General features: G+C 44.0%; 1 protein-coding gene across 3 annotated transcripts in view; it reads right to left on the bottom strand.

Annotated features, from left to right (window-relative positions):
- The window catches only part of GRID1 (glutamate ionotropic receptor delta type subunit 1), a 666,519-nt gene that overhangs the window by 417,339 nt on the left and 235,254 nt on the right, over window positions 1-13,926 (bottom strand). The window lies entirely within an intron of this gene.

Genomic DNA, 13,926 nt, shown 5'->3' with positions numbered 1-13,926 from the left:
TGTGCATCTATATGCTGTCTACAAAAACAAACTCAGTTTTGTCGTAGGAACATTGTTTCAATATAACGATACACAGGTTGAAAGGGAAAGAATGGAAAAAGCTATATTATGACAGCATTAATCAAAAGAAAGTAAAAGTGACAATATTAATATCAGATAAAGTAGACTTCAGCGTAAAGAAAGTCAACAGAGACAGAAGGGACATTACATAATGATAAAAGAGTCAATCCACCAAGAAGACATAGCAATCCTTGATGTTTATGCACCAAACAACAGAGCTGCAAAATGTGTACAGAAAAACTGATAGAACTGAAAAGGTAAATATTCAAATCCACAGTTATAGTTGGAGACTTCAGTGCATATCTCTCAACAACCGATAGAATGATTAGGTAGAAAATCAGCAAGAATACAGAAATACTTAACAGTACAATCAACCAACAGAATCTGATACATATCTATAAAACACTCCACTCAACAACAGGAGAATACACATTCTTTTCAAGTGCCCAGAGCACACATACCAAGATAGACCATATCTTGGGCCATAAAACAAATGTCAACAAATTTTTAAAAATTGAAATCTTACAGAGTACATTCTCTGACCACAATAGAATCAAACTAGAAATTAATAACAGTAAAATCTCTAAACATTTGGAAACCAAGCAACATACTACAAAGTAGTCCGTAGGTCAAAGAGGAAGTTGCCAAAAAATACACTTAACTGAATGAAAATGAAAATACAACATACTTTAGCTGGGACACAGCTAAAGTAATAATGAGAAGAAATTTTATAAAGCTAAAAGCACACAGTAGAAAAGAGGAAAAGCCTCAAATCAATAAACTAAGCTCCCACCTCAAGAATCTAGAAAAAAGAAGAGCAAAATAAGCCCAAAAGAAGCAGGAGGAAGAAAATATTAAAGATAAAACCCAAAGACAATGAGATTGAAAACAGAAAAAAGTCGAAAAGATAAATAAAAAGTTTGCTCTTTGAAAAGATCAATAAAACTGACAAAACTCTAGTGAGACTGACAAAGAAAGAAAAGACCCAATTACCAGTATCAGTAATGAAACTGGGATATCACTAAGATCTGCAGACAACAAAAGGATAATAAGGGAATATTGTGAACAACTCTACACATATAAGTTGACAACTTAGATGAAATGGATCAATTCCTCATAAAACACAAACCACACAACTTATCCATTATGAAACAGATAATCTGAATAGCCCTATCACTATTAAGGAAATTGAATTCATAATTTTAAAACTCCCCAAAAATAAATCTCCAGACCCAGATGGTTTCACTGAAGAATTCTATCAATTGTTTAAAAATGAATTAACACTAACTTTATTCAATCTCTTCCAAAAAATAGAATAGGAGGAAATACTTGTCTCAATTAATTTTATGAAGCTATCATTACTTGATACCAAACCAGACAAAGACTGCAGAAGAGAAGAAAACATTAGATTAATATCACAGCTGCATATAGATTCATAAATCCTTACCAAAATGCTAGCAGATAGATTCCAGTAATATATAAAAAGGATTATACAACATGACAAAGTAGGGTTTATTCCAGGGATGCAAGAATGTTTCAGTATTTGAAAATCAATCAATTTAATAACCTACCATATTAACAGACTGAAGAAGAAAAAGCACATGATCACATCCATCAATGCAGAAAAAGTATTTTACAACTTTCCATGTCCACTTATGACACAAACTCTCCGGAAAAGGAATAGAGGGGACTTCCTCACTTGGCAAAGAACATCTACCAAAAAACCTACTGCTAACATCACACTTAATGGCAAAATAAAACTGAATGCTTTCCTCTTTCATTTGTTCCCCATTTGGTAGAGAACAAAGTTAGAATATCTGTTCTTACCATTCTCATGCAACATAGTACTGGAAATTTCAGCCAGTGCAACAAACCAAAGAATGGAAATAAAAGGTCTAAAGACAGAAGGGGAAGAAAGATGCTCCCATTTGCAGATGACCTCATTGTTAAGAAAATCACAAGGAATCTAGAAAAAAATGGTTAGAAATAATAAATGAGTTTAGCAAGGCTACACGATATAAGATATACATACAAAAATCAATTCTATTTTTATAGACTAGCAATGAACATACGGTCACTGAAACTGAAATAAAATACTATTTATTATTGCCAAAAAATGAAATATCTAAGTGTAAATCTAAAAAAAGAAAGAAAGAAAGAAAGAAAAACATGTATATGACTTACACATAGAAAACTGCGCTGTTGAAAGAAATGAAAGGAAAGACATCTAAATAAATGGAGAGACACAGCACATTTATAGACTGGGAGACTCAACACAGTAAAGATATCAATTGTACCCAAATTGATGTACAGGTTTAAATAATTCCTGTCAAAACCCCAGCAAGATTTTCTCTAGATATAGGCAAGATTAATCTAAAATTTATTTGGAAAGGCAAAAGAAGTAGAATAGCTAAAACAATTGTGAAGGGCACAAAAAACAGAGTGGGAAGAATTGGTCTACTCAATTTCAAGACATTATATAGCTACAGAAATCAAGACTGTGACGGTATTGGTAGAGAGAGAAACACACAGATCGATGGAACAGGATAGAGAACCCAGAAACAGACCCACACAAATACAGCAAATGGATCTTTAGCAAAGGTGCAAAGGAATTTAATGGAGGAAGAACAGTCTTTTTAACAAATAGTGCTAGAGCAATTGGACATCCACTGGCCAAACAAATAAGAAATAAATAAATAACCTCAAACTAATGCTCACACTTAATACAACAATTAACTCCAAATAGGTAACAGACTTAAACGTAAAACCTGAAACTATAAAGCTTGTAGAAAAAAAATAGGAGAAAGTCTTCAGGATATAGATGTGGGAAAAGAGTTCTTAGACTTGACACCAAAAGCATGATCCATAAAATTAAAAATTGATAAATTGTACTTCATCAAAATAAAATACTTTCTTTCTGCAAAAGATCCAGGGATGTTTCTTTCAAACAACAAAAGGATAAAAAGACATACTACAGACTGGGAGAAAATATTTGCCAACCACATATCTGTCAAAGGCCCACTACCTAGAATATTAAGAATTCACAAAACTCAACAGTAAAAAAAAAAATCCAATTAGAAAATGAGCAAAAGACATACAGAGACATTTCACTGAAGAGGGTATACAGATGGCAAACAAGTAGATGAAAAGATGTTTAACATCTTAGTCACAGGGAGACACAAGTTAAAACCACAGTTTTAACTTGTGGTTTTATCACATTGTGTGTGTGTGTGTGTGTGTGTGTGTGTGTGTGTGTGTGTGTGTGTGTGTGTATGTATACCACAATTTCTTAATCCATTGACGGACACTTCAGGTGTTTCCATTTCTTAGCTATTGTAAATAATGTTGCAATGAACATGTGGGTGCATATATCTTTTAGAATTAGTGTTTTTGTTTTCATTGGATAAATACCCAGAAGTGGAATTGCTGGATCATATGGTAACTCTGTTTCTAATTTTTTTAGAAACCTCCGTAGTGTTTTCCATAGTGATTGCACCAATTTACATTCCAACAGTTCCCAAGGGTTCCCTTTTCTCCACATACTCACCAACACTTGTTATTGTCTTTTTGATGATAGCCATTCTAACAGGTGTGTGGTGGTATCTAATTGCGTTTTCCTGATGATTAATAACGGTGAGCATCTTTTCATGTACACCATCTGTATGTCTTCTTTAGAAAAATGTCTATTCAGAACTTCTGCCCATTTTTTAATTGGATTGTTTGCTCTTTTTACTGTTGAGTTGTATTAGTTCTTTATATTTTCTGGATATTAGTCCCGTATCAGATATAGGTTTTGCAAATACTTTCAATAGGTTGTCTTTTCAATTTGTTGATGGTTTCCTTGCCTGTGCAGAAGCTTTCATTTGATGTTCTCCCACTTGTTTATTTTTGCTTTTGTTGCTTTTACTTTTGCTGTCAGATTCAAAACATCATTGCCAAGGCTTATGTCAAGCAACATTCCCACCAGCAATGTATTAAAAACAGATGCCTTTCAATGAGCAACTAATTAAACAAACTGTGATATATTATGCCATGGAATCCTGCTCAACAATAAAAGGAATGAACTATGAATACATGCTACAACCTGGATGAATCTTCAGAGGATCACATTAAATGAAAAAAGTTAATTTCATAGGCTACATGTTATATAATTCCATGTATATAATATTCTTGAAATGACAAATTACAGAAATGGAGAACAGACTACTGGTTGCTAGGGGTTCCGGAGGGGTGAGGTATGAGAGAGGTGGACGTAGATATAAAAGGCAACATGAGGAATCCTTGTGGTGACAGAAATGTCCTGTATCTTGACTGTATTGATGTTAATATCCTGGTTATGATATTGTATTATAATTTTGCAAGATTTTACCACTGGGGGAAGCTGGATAAAGTTACATTGGGTCTCTGAATTATTCATTACATCTGCAAGTAATGTAAATCTCTACTTATCTCAAAATAAAAAGTTTAATTTAAAAAAAGCTGAGGGCAGAGAAAAGTCCAGCATTCAGGATGCCAACCAGCATCTCCAAAGGTCACTTGCATGAGTTCCAGAAACTGCAGACACAAGTAGCCCAGTTCCTGAACCTGAGTAGCTCATGGCACTGGAGGAAGAGAGAACAGGAGCTGGGTTGTCCTCCCAGAAGACCACTTCTGTGAGGCACCCGGAGGGCAACAGAGATGCTCCATGGCATCCCATTATGGCCACTGTCCTTTGCTGTCCATCACAGCACCCTGCCTTGAGAGGCTGGGACCATGAAAGGGAGATGATGGCAGAACCACCCAGTTCCAATGGCACAGCTCTGGATCGTGAAAACACTGGCTGGATAATGACAGTGAGGCTGGGTCACTCTGGAAGGTACCTTCTAGGCCAGCCCTAGACTCTGAACATGCCAAGCTGAAAGGGTGCCAAGCAAGCCTCTTGTCTAGGGTACATTCCCTAGGTTTACAAGATATTCTGGGGGAAAGTATTCAGTGGTCAGATTAGTTTGGGAACTGTTGCATTTTGCATGCCCTTCTTGACAATTCGTAGTGCACACTAGCATGCTGAAGGCACTGAAAAGTCCTACCATAAACAATCTGCCAACATTTCATAGTTTGATTGGCCAGAGAAATCTATTGTCATGCAACTTCCTTTTTGATTACAAAAAGCATGCTTTGAAAAATGATGATCTACTCCTAACTTCCACTAGATTCAAGAAACCCAAAGAATGGTTGCTGGCCTCTGCTTGGACACATGTGGCAGTGAGGAGCTCACCACCTCACTAAGCAGTCCCTTCTACCAGGGGACAATACAAGTGGCCATGGTTCAAAGAGCAAAGGCTCTAGGGAAATGCAATCATGTACCTGAATTTGGCTATGGGGCCTTGGGCAAATTATATAAATGCTTTATTTCCCCATCTGTAAACTGGAGCTAATAATGTCTGCTTCACACGGTGGCTATGAGGATTACTTAATTACAACAATAACGATAATGTCAACCTTTGTTGATCACTTACTATGGGCCCAATACTGCACTCAGTGGTCTCCACCACCCTAAAAGCAGACATCTCCATCATAAGAGGATGAAGCAGACGCTCAGAGATGGAGAGGAGCTCCCCAGCATTACCATCAGCACTGGTAGGTGGTTCTACTGGAATCTAAACCCAGACCCAGCCAGTACCAATGTCTGCTCTCTTAAACAGGGCAAATGCAAAGCACCCATCACACAGTGGATTCTCGGCAAACATTTTGTCCCTTCTAACTTACTAAAGCCCTTTTAAGAACGCAGTGCCTGGATTTAAGCTTTGCACCTGGTGTCCCCTGGTTACTCCAATGACACCAGGGCTCTCACTGGTTAATGGTGCCTCAACCCCACTGAGCCTCTGTGCAGCCTCCCATGGCCACCACCAGGAAGCCTGGGCTGCCTGACCCACACCAGCCTTTGTCCCATGATGTGGAGCTCACAAAAGCAGTTGTCCTGATGCTCCAGAAATCAAAGGGCCAGTTTGAGACTATAAAAAATAGTGCCAAATGAACAGTCCCGTAGATCTTTCTTTGTGGAAGTATGGCTTAATCAGTTCAGGCTGCTATAACAAAATCACATAGAGTGGGTGCCTTAAACAACAAACATTTATTTCTCTTTATTAGTTCTGGAGGCTAGGAAGTGCAAGATCAAGGTGCCAGCAGTTGCTGATGAGGGCTCTCTTCCCGGTTTGTAGAGGGCTTCCTTCTTGCTATACCCTCACATGGCAAAAGAGGGAGCTCTGATCACTTCCTCTTTTTCTACGAACACTAATCCCATCAAGGGGCTCCACCCTCATGACCTCATCTCAACCTAATTATCTCCCCACCTCCAAATACCACAACATTCAGGTTAAGACTTCAACACATGATGGGGTGCGGGGGACAGATACAAACATTCATTCCATAGCAGAGTGTTTCTGAAGGGAGCATTCTCAGCAGTGAAGTCAACAGGGATGAGAATTTTGTATTATAATAGACATTGCTAAATATTTTTTACCAATTTACCCTCTTGCCAACAGTTTGTGAAAGGGAACACTGGCCTACAACTACTTTATAGAAATAGAAAAATGTCCAAGATATATTGCTAAATTAAAAAAAAACAAGCAGGGCTTCCCTGGTGGCACAGTGGTTGAGAGTCCGCCTGCCAATGCAGGGGACACGGGTTCGTGCCCTGGTCCGGGAAGATCCCACATGCCACGGAGCGGCTGGGCCTGTGAGCCATGGCCGCTGAGCCTGCGCGTCCGGAGCCTGTGCTCTGCAACAGGAGAGGCCACCGCAGGGAGAGGCCCGCGTACCGCAAAAAAAAAACTAGCAAATGCATACTATGACCCAGCCTTAAAAAAAAAAAAAAGAATATGCTATAATTACATGACAATACATATGTGGAGAAAGATGGGCAGATACACACTGAATCCTTGATGGTGATTATCTTTGAAGGGTGGGAAACAAGCCTTGTTCACTTTTAATTATGTAGGGATTGATCATGGTTGAAGTTGATACAACTGTCTCTTAAGTTTGTAAGCAGAAGAAAAATACTCAAGGCACTTTTCAAGAACAAGAGAAAGTGATAAGGAGCTAAATGTGAAACAAAACAAACAAAAAATTCCAGATATGAAGAAAATGCAATCGAGCAGCAATTTTCCAGCACGGCTTATCATCAGAAACCATCTCTTTCTTTTCAACAGAATGAATTTAGATGAAAATATTACATGCGAGAGCAGTTTCTTGACCCAGCTTTGCTGACCACGGCACCTCTATTCCGGCAGCATCCAGGTCTCCACTCACACCCCCATGTCAATGTAGTTACTAGACTACTGTCCCCGTATGAAAGAAGTGCATGCTTACTATTAAAACTATGATTTTTAAAGCACCCATATTCATCCCACCCTCAATCACAGATACCGTTTCTGTTTAACTTCCTTCCAGATTTAGTTCTACGCAAAGATCCCTAGGATCTCTTACATAGTTATAACATGGTGATGTGTACAATCTTGTGGCTTGCTTTTCCCCTCACAGTTTGTGCGTTCACCTCACGCAAGTGGGCAAACGTTCATGGAACGAGACTCGATCACTTGGCTATTCCATAGTCTCCTTAACCACTCGCCTAACGTTGGCTCTTTAGATTGTCACAATTTTTTATTCAGCTGTTTTGAACTACATTGTGCAGAAAGCTTTCTGTGTAATTAGGATAATCCCTTAGGAGAGATTCCTAGAAATGGAATTACCAAGTAAAGGGTTTAAACATTTTTATGGTTCCAGATACTCATTACTAAATTATCTTCCAGAAAGTCTTCACCAGTATACAGTAGAAAAGGCAAGCGTTCATTTTACCAAGGCTCACCAGCACTGGGTATCCTTTAATTGAGTGGTGAAGACTGGCATCCTGTCTTAATTTGCTTTGCTTTGATTACAGCTGAGGTTTTAGTGATTTTCCATATGTTTGTTAACAAGATGCATTTCCTCTTGTGATTTTTTTTTTTTTTTTTGCGGTACGCGGGCCTCTAACTGCTGTGGCCTCTCCCGTTGCGGAGCACAGGCTCCAGACGCGCAGGCTCAGCGGCCGTGGCTCACGGGCCCAGCCGCTCCACCGCATGTAGGATCTTCCCGGACCGGGGCACGAACCCGTGTCCCCTGCATCGGCAGGCGGACTCCCAACCACTGCGCCACCAGGGAAGCCCTCCTCTTGTGATTTGTTTGATCGTGCTCTTTGCACATTTATCCACTGAGAATGACCAGTATCATATTTAAGTTTCCCTAAGCCCTCTCTGTCACCCTTCTGCTATGACTCCCCTATTTGTTGACTGCCTTTGGTGCCCACTTGAAATAACACTAGTTATGAAATTTTAGATCTACAGAGCACTCATCACAAGCAACCTCTGGCTTGATTTTCACAACAGTCCTATTTGTAGGACCGATGGGATTTGTAATCCCCATCTTACAGAGCAGAAAGGAGAGATCCAATGTGATTAGATTTCCAGGGCTACATGACCACTAGGTACCAGGGCTGGGACTAGAATGTGTCCTTCAATCTCAGGAGGCAAGATAGTGCAAAGGTTATGAGTCCAGGTATGTAAACCAGCTCTACCCTGACCATCTGTACCGCCTTGAATGGGCAGACCTCTCCAAGCGCCAGGAATGACAGCAGCGATTTCTTCCCGGGGCAGGTGAGGGGGCAGATGAGATGATAGATGTGCAAAGCTGAGCACAGTGCCTGGCTCACTGTAACTGCTCCATAAATCATTAATGCCATAAACACTTGCTGATGCCTTTGGGCCACTCTCCTGGGCCCTGGGAATGCACCAAGGGAATGCAGAAGTTCAGAGTCTGGCAGGGAAAATAGACAGACTGCCAATCCACATGGAAGGCCTCACAGACGCGTGTACAAGGCACTGAGGGGGCATGACCCAGACGCCTTGTCCCCTCACCAAGACAGAATCCATCACTCAAGGTCAAATTCAACATTCTGATCTTTCTCGTTGGGCAGTCTGGCTCTTTCAGCCCAGTGTCATCCATGAGGGGTCATCTGACCAAACAGAATGACTCTCATAAATTTTCCCACCTCCAGGCTTCCCTGGTGGCGCAGTGGTTGAGAGTCCGCCTGCCGATGCAGGGGACACGGGTTCGTGCCCTGGTCCGGGAAGATCCCACATGCCGCGGAGCGGCTGGGCCCGTGAGCCATGGCCACTGAGCCTGCGCATCCGGAGCCTGTGCTCCGCAACGGGAGAGGCCACAACAGTGAGAGGCCCGCGTACCGCAAAAAAAAAAAAAAAAAAAATTTCCCACCTCCCATCCATCAAGTCCTCCCTCCATTTCTCTGCCCTCAGCAGGAGAAGCCTACATTTTTCCTGAACATGTGCTTCCGTGATCTCTGCCCAGAGGCCCAGCCACCCATCCTCAGGGTCTGACCACTTCAGAGTCTGCAGAGAGCTGCCCTTCTGGGGTCTCAACAAACAGGGGCCACTAGTGGCTGGAGGTAGCACAGAACAGCCACTGGTGTCCCCGAGGCCCCACGCTGTGCCCAACTCCCGGGTTGCTGAGAGCGGTGCTTGGAACCCACCTTCAGCACCCTCATGGGACTGAGCTCTGGTCAGTTATTCTGACTCCACAGGGACTCTGGTGCAAGGAAAGAAGCCAAAGCGTAGAAACTGGCATGAAGGGAGGTGCAGAAGCAGCGCAGCACTGAGGAAGCAACGTGAGCTCTCAGTTAAAGAGATCCTGGTTCACCAGACGACTTTGGGCAAGTGACAGTCTCTCCCTGCTTCAACGCCTTATCTCTGAAGTCAGAATTCAAACAGATCTTGCTTCAAAGGTCAATCATGCAAATTATTGCAATCATGTATATAACTGAGTCCCCGACTCTCCCAACAGCATTCGGGCATTCAGAGTGATAAGAGTCGCCCATTACTGAGCACTTCCTGTGTGCAGTACTGTACTTCAAGCATGTCTCCTAAATTCATCTCACTACATTCTTAGCATAACCTCATTCAATCATTGAGGCATATATTTACTGGGCATTTTTCTAGGTGCTGGACATACAGTAGTGAATGAAACAGACACATGTCCCTCCTCTGGTGCAACTTACATTCCAGTGAGGAAAAGAGAAAATAAACAATAAATAAAATGTATATTAAGTTACAGGGTCATGAGTGTTTAGGAAAACAGTAAAGCAGAGAGGAGGGATAGCAAATGTCTAGCTGGTGGTTAAAATTTTAGGAGGTTGGTCAGGGAAGGCTTCCCTGGGAAGGTGACAGTGGCAGTTTGGATTACTGGTAATATTCACAGCCCTACTTGCTTTGGCAAGTGGGATGTTAACAGACAGGACATAAGCTAAAGTTTCAAATATGCACATACAGGCACTTGCCTTCTTATGCTTTGGCCATGGCCAAAGGAGAGCATCTTACGGATAGAGAGCTGCTCCTCTAAGCTCTGCCCCAGCCAAGATGCCAGGAAGCAAATCCACAGGTGGAAGAAAACCTACCCAGCCCAGCCTGGATGAGTCACCCCAGCCAGCCTGCAGGGGTGCATGAGAAGCTGAATGCCAGTGAAATGTGCTGGGTTGTTTGTTATGTAACATGATGTGGTCATATTGGTGACTGATAGAGAGACTTTGGGGTAAAGACCCTAAGGGAGGGGGAGGAGACTGTGTCAACTGTGCCAGGCAGAGAGAAGAAGTAGTGAAGAGATCATACCGGGAATATTCAAGGGACAGCAAGGATGCCTGGGTGGCTGCAATGGAGGGAACAAGAAAGAGGGCAGGAGGAAACGAGGTCAGAGAGATGATGCATGGCTGGATCACGTAAGACGTTAGACACAGGGTGACCGTACAATTTATCATCCAAACCAGAACATGTTTTTAAAATTGAACTATCATTTGCATATAGCAAAATATATTCTTTTTAGTGTACAATTCTGAGTTTGTTCATCTTAGACCATCGTGTAACCAATCCCCTACTGAAGATATAGAGTAGTTCCATCACCCCACAAAAATTCCGTGGCCTCTTAGGGCCAATTCAGCTAGCAGCCCTGGCGAGTACCGCTCAGTTTTCTGCCCTGTACTTTGGCCTGTTTCAGAGCATCATTAAATGGAATCATGAGTATCAGGCCTTTTGAGTCTGGCTTCTTTCACTCAGCATATGCTTTTGAGAATCATCCCAAGTTTCTATGTGTGTCAGTATTTTGCTCCTTTTCGATGCTGAATAATATTCCATTGTATGGATGTACCACAGTTTGTTATCCATTCACCACCTGAAGGACATATAGGTTGCTTTCAGTTTGGGCTATCATGAATAAAGCCACTACAAGCACTGGCATACAGCAAACTAGGACAATTCTGAGAGTGAATAATTCTTTGGGGCCAAGAGGTATAAATGGGGACCATTCCATGAAGATGGGGAAGTGTGTTCACCTGACTTAGGTCAAGGTAGGGACTTTGGCTGTTCCCCTGGAAAGATGGGAAGCTATGGGAAGATTCTGAGCGGAGGAATGACGTGATCAGCTGCCATGTTAGCAGGATCATTCTGGCCACAGGGCCAAGGACAAATGCAGGAAGGCCAATCACGAGGCTACTGTCATAATGATGGTGGGACAGACCAGGGAGGTGGCCGTGGCAGTGGTGAGGAGTAATCAGATTCCAGATACACCACAGGGAGAGCTGAAAGAATTGTTGATGGGTTAATTATGAGGTGTGAGAGAAAAACAACACCAAGATTTTTGACCCGAGCAAGTAAAGAAGGGTTGCTTCGCCCATTTTACAGAGGAGAACACTGCAGGCTTAGAACGGATAAGACATCTGCTCATGACCACACATCAAGACAGCAGAGCCAGGACTGGTGTCCCAGCAGCCAGCTGCTTGGCGTCACCACACCATTTGCCTTATGTCAAAAGGAGGAAGCAAAAGTTCTCCTCCTAAGGAGAAATCGCATGTTGGGAGCCCTCCAGACACAATTCCATTCCGACAGCACAAATGTGCCCCCTCCAGGAGAGGCCCTGCCAGGGGTGAGTTGCCAAGAGGCCCCAAGGGAGGGAGCTGGATCTTCCCCTGGGCTGTTCGCAACCAGAATATGAAGCCTGGGGAAGGGCTGGGGAGCAGGGATACGAAGTGAGGACAGGCAAACAGTAGGGCCTGGGGGCCCTGACCACACCCCACACTCATCAGCCCACTGAGTCTGTGCATTGCAGGAGGATGGCTGAGCAAGACGCAGTGTGGGCGTTGGCTGCCACTCTGCTACCCGAGGTCGTCCACGGCAACCTGGTTCCTTCTGGGACTAGAGGTCCGAGCTGGCACTGAATTCCCTTTGGGGCCCAGGTGGGGGATTCTTGTTCCTTCAGTAGTTCTGTGTGAGCCTGTGACAGAGGCCACAGCTCCCTGCCTACCCACAGGCATCAGCTCAGGGCCTACAGCTAGATTCACAATTTGGCCGCTAAGGAGATTCTACCGCACTCCCAAACCGTGGGCTGCCTCCTGGCTCATGTGTCCGGGCTCCCAAGGGCAAGTGTCAGCCCCGGGAGCTGGGAGACCCTGTGGATGAGCAACGACACTGCAGACAGGAGCGGGAGGCAGGGGCAGGGCGGGGGGCGCCCACTGCTGGTCAAGCGCCACCTTTCTGGTGGGTGGGGGGACAGGCCCCGCCCCTTCATTTCACTGTATCTCACATTCTGGCCCACGCAAAGTTCTTAAGAAAGGATATGCCCTGCAGCCCAAGGGTAGCAAAGCAGAAGGCAGAGTCACCCTGGTACACAGCCACCTCCTTCTAACTCAGCCATGTCACTGAGACAGAGAAAATCATTACTTAGCACTGCTGAGCCGAGCCCTGCACACTGCGAAATAAATTAGCCATCCAACGACAGATGCTAGACGGACACATCCCTCAGTGTTCCCACTCACCATCTCTAGACGTCTATCACAAATTGCTCATCTCAAACGTCAGAAGGACAGCTCCCTCTGCCGTCCTTCCCTCGTAAGTACCACTCCTGGTGTGGCCCTCAGAGTCTATTCCAACTACACAGACACACAGACACACAGACACACACACACACACACACACACGCACACTTCAGTCTGCGCAGAGGTAGGTGGGGCCCCCTTCCACTAGGTAAGGCACCATCCCACTGCCTACCTCACTCTTTTCAAGATCACAGAGTGGACAAAAGCAGGGTCTTGGAGACACATGGACCAGGGTTCACATCCCAAACCTGTCACTCTCTGGCCGTGAACTTGGTGCGGGTCACTTAATCCCCAAGCCTCAGCTTCCTCACCTGTAAGATGTCTCGAGCTATGAGAAATAAACGTGCTCATGTGTAAATGTGCCCAGTAGATAGGAAGACCTCAGTCCTCTTGAAAAGCTACCAGGTAGCCTAGCTCAGAACCCGGGGTGTACCTGCAGGCTATGCCCATCCCACACCTGCAAACCTCCTCAGCACTGTGGGGAAGGCCTTAGCAAGTGCAAGGGTGTTGAGGCCTCTCGCACCTGTATCCTTTAACCTATGGAGGGCACAGCTCACAACCACTTGCTTGGCCGGGGGCCTGGAGTCCCCTCCCAGGGTACAGGTCCCTGCTACAAGGACAGCCCAGACAAGGGTACGCCCACCATGTACAATGTGTCCCAAGGCCCAAGGTTCAGCCTTAGCTGGCGGCAGACAGGCAGATAGGGAGGACCAGAGAACAGCTCATGCCATACATCTGAGGGAATCCTCAGCAGACTTAATGCCAAGAGCCATCCATGCTTCCTCTGATGGGACCCAGCCTATCCCCCACCCCAGCCCCCCAAAACAGAGGGGCTCTGACTCTGCCCCTTCAGTTTCAGACACACGCCTGCACCCAAGTTCCCACCATACTCAGATTCGGCTGAAATTCAGCCCCGATGC

The sequence above is a fragment of the Tursiops truncatus genome, chromosome 16, assembly GCF_011762595.2.
Source record: "Tursiops truncatus isolate mTurTru1 chromosome 16, mTurTru1.mat.Y, whole genome shotgun sequence".
Classification (NCBI taxonomy): domain Eukaryota; kingdom Metazoa; phylum Chordata; class Mammalia; order Artiodactyla; family Delphinidae; genus Tursiops; species Tursiops truncatus.
The sequence above is the reverse complement of the archived record's forward strand: the minus strand, read 5'-3'. Positions and strand labels throughout refer to the sequence as shown.